This window comes from Bidens hawaiensis, unplaced genomic scaffold (assembly GCF_021521415.1).
Source record: "Bidens hawaiensis isolate Kalapana, Puna unplaced genomic scaffold, B.hawaiensis_p1.1 tig00036713_1, whole genome shotgun sequence".
In the NCBI taxonomy this organism is placed as follows: Eukaryota; Viridiplantae; Streptophyta; class Magnoliopsida; order Asterales; family Asteraceae; genus Bidens; species Bidens hawaiensis.
The window spans coordinates 78974-88431 of NW_027496400.1; the positions used below are offsets into that span (position 1 = coordinate 78974).

At 29.7% G+C, this 9458-nt stretch overlaps 1 pseudogene; it reads right to left on the minus strand.

Moving 5' to 3' along the window:
- Positions 1-6169: 6169 nt before the first annotated feature.
- On the minus strand, positions 6170-6468 carry LOC143588689 (auxin-responsive protein SAUR21-like; annotated as a pseudogene).
- Between the last annotated feature and the right edge of the window lie 2990 nt (positions 6469-9458).

The following is a 9458-nucleotide window of genomic DNA, read 5'->3' on the forward strand; positions in this document are numbered from 1 at the left end:
TTTTCGTTTATATATATTACTAGATTTTATCCCCTGTATTACGGGGGTTGTTTTACACTATGTAGTCGATATCACCGATATATCAGTGATATATCGGTTATCGGTCCCTTAGCGATATATAAGTCAGAATATCGGTTCAGAATATCGGTACCGATAATATCAGCGATATTGCCCGATATTTGACCGATATTGGACTAATATTTGACCGATATATTACCGATATTCCCGGTATCAGTATTTTAAGTCTTAATTATCAACTTTTAGTGTTCAATGTTATTGTTTTAAGTCTTAATCAATTCTTACTTGCTACGATTGTTAGTGTTTGGCAATTTGCAAAAGATTAATTTGTTAATGGTAGGAGATTATACTGAATTATTAGTGTTAAATTGTTGTATATATGAATTTTACATAATATTAAAATTACTGATATCCCACCGATATCTCACTGCGATAACCGATATCTCAGATATCGGTCCTTGGCCGATATCCGATATTATTCCGCATTAACTGCTTAGGTTTTACATTATTTATTTTTAATTTTTAATATTTATATATTAGCTTTGCTGTCGGTGGGATTTTACTGGGCATGATTGATTGATTGATTGATTGTATATTTGGATTTTAATTTTATTTATTGTAAGAAAGTTAATAATTAATATACTTAAGGTTTGATGATGAAATGGTTTCACAAATAAATGATATGTTATAATCCGGTTTAAAAGCTATCTGGGTTTGGTGATACCCATTACCCGTTTAATTTCTTTATTATAAAATTGTATCTTAATTATAAATAATATCTTTTTTTAAATAAAATATGATATTAATTTTTAGTATATCCATATTTTAGAGGATTTTCAATCAACTATTTGATGAGATTAATTTTTAATATAATGAGATGTTATAGCCCGTTTAAGAGCTATCTTGGTTTGGTGAGACCTTTACCCGTGAATTCGGTTCAAATGCTTGAGAAACCTTCATTTACAAATAAAGCAATCTGATGGCTTCGTTTTTTAATATTTAGTTTTTGGATTTTAATTTTCTTTATTCTAAGAAAGTTAATAATATACTTAGGATTTGATGATGAAAGGGTTTCATAAATAAATGATATGTTATAACTGTTTAAAAACTATCTGGATTTAGTGACCCATGACCCACTTATGTTTTTTACTATAAAATTGTTTATTAGTTATAGATAGATATTAAATTTTAGTATATCCATATTTTATAGGATTTTCATATCAAATAATTGGTAATATTAATTTTTAATTTAATGAGATTTTATAACCCGTTTAAGAGCTATCTGGTTTTTGGTAAACTCATACCCATGAATTTGAGTTAAATTAATGAAAGGCCTCTATTTAAAAATCAAGCAATCTGGTGGCTTCCATAAAAGAAGAGAGCGACCATATCACGACACGTAGAATTTTAGGGGTTTCGTTTATATATATTATAGATAGATAGATTTAAGATTAACATTTATTATATTTATGTAGAAATAAACTAAAATAACGCGCATAAGTAAGATACCAAGATGCATATATTATACGCAATTATGGGTACACGTCAATCAAACTGAGCAAATGAATTAAGTATTCTCGTTCACATGAGACATCATTTTTTTATGTACTTTATATTCGTGCATCTTGTGTGTGCTGTCATCACGCTTTTTCATGTAGCCATGCATTCATTATATACAGGTTGTATAAGTCTCATATGATTAGTGTGGTTGGTGTGTAACTATGTCGATCAAAAGGTGTGTGAATAACTAAAACCATTTATGGTTTCCATTGTTGCAAAGAACCATTTTTAGTGTAATGTTTAGTCTTTACTCTAGAAAAGATTTAAGTAATTTTTTTTTAAATAAAAATATTGTCCCTTTAAAACAAATTTGTAAAAATACTGTTTTGTTTTTATAAAAGCATTCCTAACCATTTTTCTAAATTTTGTGAGTTGTGACTCTGTATTTTAGAGTGGTTGTGAGTGAAGAGGTTTTGCTCCTAACAAATTTAGATGTTTTCGACTATAATGAAGTTAGAATGGTCTTCATTGTGTAGTCTACACCTATAGTTCAAGTCGATAATAGCTCTAACTTCTCCATTAGTCTTATCTAAATGAAATTACCTTAAATAATCTTCATCAATAAAATAGAAATGGAGTTACTGTCAATCTAAACAACAGTGAAGTAGATTTTATTTTTCTAAAATTTGCCAGCATTATATCGTTGTATTATTATTTTTTATTTTTGACTAAAAGTTTAAAAATGAAAACTTTAAGCCGGAAGTTAAAAAGTTGGTGATTAGCAAATAAGTATTCTTTTATATATATTGTTTCATTACGTCTTCTATCCAGATAGTCCTTCAGTCGGTTCAAAAAATAATGTGATCTGCAAGGAAGATATACTGATCAACTTAAGTTGCAAAAACATTATAATGGAGGCCCTAAAGATGGCCAGTGTGTCCGACGACCGATGAATAAAGGGTCGGGCAATTAAACATTGTCAAAGCCGTGTGGGTGAATGATTTGTTGTTGTTTTTGTTTTTGTTTTTTATTTTATTTTTAATATACACATTGTAATGAGAATGCATTTAATATATGCGGATGAACATAAGAAAAGGCATATTGTAATTTGTAAGTAGAACTAAGACTAAGTGTAGCGGGGTAACTTTGGGGTCAAAATCGTCCCAATGTAGCCTAGAACACTGCCCCCCCCCCCCCTCTCGGGCGATTTTGGGGCGATTTGAGAGGGGGGGGGGTTTGAAAATAATATTATTTTATTATTATGTGTGTGTAATATATAATTATATAGGGAAAGGTTTATGTGCATTCTAATCTTAACATGAGAACGCCGGAGATAATACCAATTTATAAAAAAAATGAAACCGTAAGAAACAATACCAATCTACATAAACAATGATTTATAATAACAAAGAAAAAAACCTAAAAATTACAACAAAAGAATCAAAATCAAGAACTAAATAATAACAACATATACCAACAAATACTTATAACAACAAAAGAAAAAATATAATAATAAAAACAAAATATAAATCAGCAAATACTTATAACGTCTCATAATCGAAAATTAGCAAATACGAACAAAAAATAACAGCAAACACCTATAAAAATAAACCTAATAATAATAGCAAATTGGTTCTCACTATTCTCATGTTAAGAATAAAATGTATTTGATCATGTTTATATATATATATATAGGGAAAGGTTAAAATGAAAACTCATTTGAGTTGTGAAAACCCGCGAAAACCCTATGTAACATCGTTTTTTTTTTGTTATATGTAATATATATTGTAACATTTAATACAAAACATCGAAACATAAAAAAAAATGTTTTGCTATTTTTTAACATTTTTTTACTAATTTTTATATATGTTTTCAGGAGAGAGAAAAAGTTATATTTATATTTACATTTTTTATTCACTTTAATTGTGGACCACAAGATTTAAATATTAATTAAAAACATGTTGTTGAGAATGAGTTTCTAGAGTTTTCACAACTCAAGTGGGTTTTCATTATATATATAAAACCCATTTGTGTTGTAAAAACCCGTGAAAACACTATGTAACATCATTTTTTTTTGCACACGTAATATATATTGTAGCATTTAATACAAAACATCGAAAAAAAAATTGTTTTGCTATTTTTTAACATTTTGTTTACTAATTTTTATATATGTTTTCATGAGAGAGAGAAAGTTATTTTATATTTACATTTTTATTCATTTTAATTGTATACCATAAAATTCAAACTTTAATTAAAAACTTATTGTTGAGATTGAGTTTCTAAACTTTTCACAACTCAAGTGGGTTTTATTTTAACTTAACCCTATATATATATATATATATATATATATATATATATATATATATAGCTGATTTCTTTTGAGAGCCACTTTGAGTTTTAAGAACTCGAAAGAACTCAACGTAATAATTTTTTTTACATGTATGTGATATACGTAGGTTACATGTACGTAGAAAAATTACAACATTTTTTACACACCAAATCGATTTTTTATATAGGTGTAACGGACGTTTAAATTAGTATAATCACTGTACATCTTTATTCTTTTTCCCAATTACTTTTTTAATCAAATTTAATTTCAACCATACAATCTAATCAATTTAACGTAGAAAAATCTCAACATTTTTTACACACCGAATCGACTATTTACATAGGTGTAATGGACGTTTAAATTAGTGTAATCACTATACATTTTTTTTCTTTCTCCTACTTAATTTTTTAATCATATTTAATATCAACCACATAATCTAACCAATTTAAGGTAGAAAAATTACAACATTTTTTACGCACCGAATCGACTTTTTACATAGGTGTAACGTACGTTTAAATTAGTGTAATCACTATATATTTTTATTCTTTCTCCTACTAATTTTTTAATCTCAACCACATAATCTAACCAATTGAATTAAATGCATGGTTAATAATAAGGTTTTTAAAGTTCTAAAAATTCAGCAAGGTTCTCAAATTATCACTCCCATATATATATATGGATGGGTTCAAGCGAAAACTTCTCTTAAAGAGAAAACTTAAAAACTTTTAAAAACCTATTTTTAACTTTTTTTTTTAAATTTTTTTTGAAGTTTCTTTTTTTTTTTCCATTATTCTTATATGTTGTTATTGGTTAAAAAAAAACTTGTCGGTAACCTCCGTCAGTGTAGTGCACATGTGTAATAATATACTTTGCATATATGTAAAAGTGTTGTATTGCATAGAATACAACACTATTACACATATTTGATATACACTATTGTATATATGCAATATAAGACTAATACTCATATCGAATACACATTAGTACGTATGTGTAATACAACATTAACGCACATGTGCACTACATCAACTTTTATTTTATTATTATTTTTTTCCATATAATACAATACTACTACACATATACAATACACAAATATTGAATATATATATATATACATATATATATATGCAATTAAACACTATAAAACTTAAAAATACATAGTAATACACATGTGTAATACAACGGTATCGCACAGTAATACGTATGCACATTACAACGGGTTTTTTTTTTATATATTTTCTTCGAGTGATTGGTAAGAAAATATAAGAATAATGGCAAAAACAGAATTTTGAAAATATTTTTTTATTTTTAATTAAAAATAATTCTTTAGAAGTTTTTAAGTTTTCTCTATAAAGATGAGTTTTCTCTTGATCCTCTCTCTCCACACACACACACATATATATATATAAACGGTTTCTATATTTTTCATCTGTGCGAACACATGACACTAACCTACTAAACATTAATTAATTAGCTGGATTAGGCCCAAAGAAGTTACATTTCACTGTATTATGAAGCCATTCAAACATTTTAGCAAGCTTATTGGATAACAGAAATAAGATAATACAGCCCATTTTGCACGAACGTACGTTTGACTCAACTATATTCTACGTGTTCACACTCAAACACAACTAACAAGGCTGGTTGTTGTAGGACACCAAAAGGGACATTAAAGTTGGGGTGGCGTACCCATAACGCCGACTAGACAGTGATGGGGCGTTATAAGGTGTTAGATAGCACAATAACCAGCATTATGACGTACATGAAAAAAGTGGGGTCACTCAATAATAACCAATCAATGATTTTTTGTTCATTTTTTTATTTTTTTTTTCCACACCCTAGTTAACAAGTGGGCTAGTTAATGCCCCCACCACCTACGTGGCAGTGACTTGACGATTTAACTAACCCAACCATGATAACCAGCCTAATAAGAGTAATTAATCATAAATGGCTTTCAGAATTTTACATGTTTGAATATTTTTAATGGGTTTACACCCACCAAATATAAAGAAACTTTTTGCTCAGTTCCAGAAATTGTTTCATAAATGTTGTTTGCAGTATACAACTTGAAATACGCTTTTCAACTGATTTGATAAACTTTCCAGAATACAACTTTAAAACAGTTCTACGTTACTATGTATATCCCTCAAAGAGGTGAAATAATAAAAATAAACGATTGTGATGAACCAACACCAATATTGGTTTACAAATGTGGTGAATCACCTTTCAAAAACATCAGGTGAATTGGTGTAACTAGAGTGTCAGATATACAAATCATAAAAAAGCAAGTATCTGACACTATATAACATAAAAGTTATATCATCAAGAATGTAATATAGATGTGAGCTGAAAAAGCGCATCCTCTTGGCACGACAGGGTTAGGCCCCCCATCGGATGATCAAACCCAAATTCTTCTTCAGACTCACGTAGCAAGTTTTGGAATAATGGCTGTTCCAAGTATGATAACGGGACAACAAACCGCCTCTTCTCCTTTTCACCAACATACACTGCTAGATGACCTTTTGGCACATCCAATGATAATTTCTGCTACGATACGTATTCAATCTGCTAAAACCTTTTACAATAGATTTCAAAGAAGAAAATAACCTCATAAGACCCATAAGCGAATGCGAAAAAAATAAGAGTGATAAGCTCTTGAAACTAGAATAATATTCCAAAGTAATTTTTTTTATTATTATTTTTTTTTTATTTTTAAGATGAGATAGAGAGAAAACTTGAACTACTTTAAGGAGGGTTTGAGATCTGTATTTATAGATTGCTTAACAACTTGTTTTGGATAGGTGGATGATGGGGCCTCACAAGACTTTGGCTATCAATTAACGTCTTTCCAGGAATGTACGTACTATATTAATTTTAAGAATGTTTAGTTAGAAATACGGTGCACATCAATCAAATTGAGTTATACAATTAGCGATTCTCATTCACATGTGTCTCCTATTATTTTTAATAGTCCAGTCAAGTGTCCACACATAATAAAATTATAGGTGTTAATAGATCATTATATTTGTACTGGAATAGTACTATATATGTATATGGACGCTCAGTATCGATAATAAACTCTTGCTGTATTAATCCTTATTTTATTTTGAACCGCGCTTCTTAGGTTTTAATTCTGACCAATATGGTGAAGAGTAGTCTTTACCGTTACTTTACAATCATTGGAACATCCCCTTTGGAAGTTCTTGTTGTGATCTAGAATGAGTTTTCTAGCTATCATATTAAAACATTATTTTAACCTAAAATCAAAATTCAATTTTGTGGGTTCAATGTAACCTGGTCACCTGGAACACCAGACAACAGATCCAATGTTATAAGTCCCATTGTGCCTTTTTTTTTTAAGAAGTAGTAATGCAAATTAATTGTTTGTGAACAACAAAATTTTTTTCCAAAAGTTCCTGTGACCTTGCATGACACCAAACCAATAGACCATGGGTATGAATGCAAATACATGCTTGCTGTAAGATCCCACATGCGAACTTTACTTTAGATAATTAAGGAAGCTTCAATACAACCCAACGAAGCAACAAGATTTGCTCGCAGTACGTAGAAGTATCTAAACAGGTGACTTATAATATCACGGATGGGAAGATCAAAACGAGGCATGATAGTAATAGTTGTAACAACCTAAGTTTAGGGCTATTTTTTTACTCATGTTTATTATTTAGTGTTACATGATATGCTACCCAATTAGATAAACAAAACCATAGGAAAATAAAACACGATCTAGAACTCAAGGAATTATATTTTGTTTACAAACTACGACCAACAGGCCTCATCATCAATAAAATAGCAGGTATGTCCCAATACACCAAAACCCATTAAACCAACGAGATCCAAAACTCGAATCAAGAGCGAATTCTATACGATATTGATGAACAGAACCCCACACACTTCACATGTGAAACTTGAGAATGCCTAAATCTATGGACTATTAGCTAATAAAGGTTCATGTTAGTAATACCAAAATCTAACTCAATGAAAGTCATAGTTATATAAATAAACAGATGAAAAGATAATTACGCACACACATGTATACGAATCACAACTTCACAAACCCATCCAGGATATATAATTACTACGCGCACACATGTGTTATGTGTATATGCATCTTTATAATAGAGAACTATATATAGTTAATTTTAATTAATTCACAATATAGTAAGTTAATAAAATCATAAGTATAAACAAATAAAAAGACATGAAACATTATTCAGAATTTCTAATTTATACATACAATCAGGCGAATCAAAAATACAACCCCGAAAAATACCACCCCCCCCCCCCCAATACAAAGTCAACGAACTACAACTCCATAAGCATATATTTGTTATTTTCATTTTACACCATATATGTAAATATATAAAAATCTGAAATATATCTATATATAAATATACAACAATTCAAATCCTGTAAAATCTTCAACAATCTCTCTCTCTCTCTCTCTCTCTCTCTCTCTCTCCAGAATTGCGTCGCCTTCCCGCTCTTCTTTTCAATTTTATTTATTTATTTCTTTTCTTTAAATTGGAAATCTAGCTCAAATCTTGCTTAACCCAAAAATCTATCCATATCTCTAAAACCCCTACAAAATCTCCTAGAGATTTAGCAAATGCCAGCTTCTACGTTGTGTTCCAGAGTTAATTTTTGGAGAGAAAGGAAATGAAAGTGAGAGGAGTTAAAGACAAAGGATGTTACAGAGTTTTGTAATGGAAGGAAAGAAAAAGAGATAAAATTGATAGCTTTTGCTTTCTTTCTAAATTGGAGAGAATAGTAGGGAAAGGAAAAGAAAAGGGTTATAATTATAATATTACCCCATCTTATTTAGTTATTTAGGTCAAATACTTCTTCTCCAACCAGTCGTTCATCATCTTCATAGTACTCCATAGATAAGAAAAGAATGGTGAGGAGGTGATTCGCGGGATGAGTACATGAAATACCTTCCCTCTACCTCAATCGCCATTTATCATCTCCGATTGAGTATATTCTTCGTGCAATTCAAATATGAGATCAGTTCGTTCTTCATCTTGTTCTACTAAATATTCGTTTGTTCAAGGCTTCAAGCATACACGATCACGATCGAATTGGCTATGTAATTTTGTTTCCAACTGTTTGTAAGTTGTTGATCGCAGAATAGTAAACTAATCATGTAAACTTTATGAAACTTTCACTTATTGACCGGAGTATTTTGCCAAATATCTCGATTTAATTCTTAATTAGGGCATAATACATGTTTTGATGTTGATTTTGTAGTTGAAGTTATTGTAGATTTGAATCTGATTTTCATGAATCCCTAAACTAGTTCATGTGTTCATGTTTGGTCTTGCATTTGGAATTGCTAATTTATGTTTGAGAATTTTGTTTTTGAACCTACCTGTTTAGCAAATTCATATATTTGTAAACAAGAGCTTGGCTGTTTTGAGCTATATTTCGAGTTCAGTTCGTTAATTTTATGGTTTAGAGAAACAAGTAATGGACACTAGCAAGTAGCCTAAGGATATAACGGTATAATTGTAACTTTCCTTCCTGAACCTCCTAACTAGGGAACACATAAAGTGTAGACTTTCCTTTCCTTTCAATAAACTAGGGAACACGA